This window comes from Cervus canadensis, chromosome 1, assembly GCF_019320065.1.
Source record: "Cervus canadensis isolate Bull #8, Minnesota chromosome 1, ASM1932006v1, whole genome shotgun sequence".
Classification (NCBI taxonomy): Eukaryota; Metazoa; Chordata; class Mammalia; order Artiodactyla; family Cervidae; genus Cervus; species Cervus canadensis.
Window position 1 is genome coordinate 30,409,354 of NC_057386.1, and position 1,145 is coordinate 30,410,498.

At 43.1% G+C, this 1,145-nt stretch overlaps 1 pseudogene; it reads left to right on the forward strand.

Annotated features, from left to right (window-relative positions):
• The first annotated feature begins 641 nt into the window (after positions 1-641).
• LOC122424782 lies at positions 642-847 on the forward strand (annotated as a pseudogene).
• The last annotated feature ends 298 nt before the right edge of the window (positions 848-1,145 follow it).

Here is a 1,145-nt window from a genome sequence, read left to right on the forward strand (position 1 = left end):
GCCAGCTTGAACCCCCTCGCTCTCCTAGGTCGTTAGTACAATTACTGTAATAATTGTTTGAAGACTCCCCCTGCATCTCACCCAGTGCCCAAGGCCTCACGAGCTTGGACCAGCGCTCAGGCCACTAGTATTTCCATAGGCTCTGCCTCCTTCCAGGGACCCTGGCCAGGATAGCGACAGTGATTAAGTGATAAGAGAGGATACTGCCCGTCCAGGACCCGGATGTTAAGAGTGCCCCACTGCCTGTGCACAGAGCCTTGCCCGGTGGCAACATCAGACTGCTCTTGGCTTTTTGGCAGAAAGCCCCTCCCCTTTCCCTGAGTGCTTTAAAGAAGTGTGAGAGCCGACTTCCAAGATTTTGGATCGGGTTCCAGAATCACCGTGAGCAAGTCACATGAATCCTTTGGTTTCCCAGTGTCTATAAAATTTATATTTACATTATACTATAGTCTTTTAGGGGCTTCCCTGGTGGCTCAGATGGTAAAGAATCTGCCTGCAATGCAGGAGACCTGGGTTCGATCTCTGGGTCCAGAAGATCCCCTGGAGAAGGGAATGTGATCTATTAAGTGTTCAGTTGAGTTATGTCTAAAAAGATGTGACACCTTAATTGAAAAATACTTTATTGCTGAAAAATGTTCGTAGGCTTTGCACAGTGGCAGTATCGTAGCCAATGAGGTTTATCCGAGGCGCAATTATTGCTAATTGAAAAATGTTCACCATCATTGGGGCCTTCATTGAGTTGTAATCTTTTTGCCATAGTAACACCAAAGATCACTGATCACAACTCATCATAACAAGTATAGTAATAATGAAAAAGTTTGAAATATTGTGAGACTTAACAAAAAATTTCAAACTTTTGTTCCACGGATTACCCATCGGGGAGAATGGTTTCTCCTTTTCAAAAATCGAGAGCACACTTGATGGAATGAGGCTGAAGAAACCAGAAGCATGATCATTTTTAAGTTACCTGATGGAAGAGGAGGCTGATATTGTGAGGGTAAACTAACAAACTTCTGGGTTTTTTCCAATTGGGGAAGTAACATCATAATAGATACACCTCATGAATGTGTTGATGTTAGGTAGCACAAGGCTCTAATACCACCTGCAAATTTATCTCTACTCAGTTTCTTTTCTTAAAATTATTT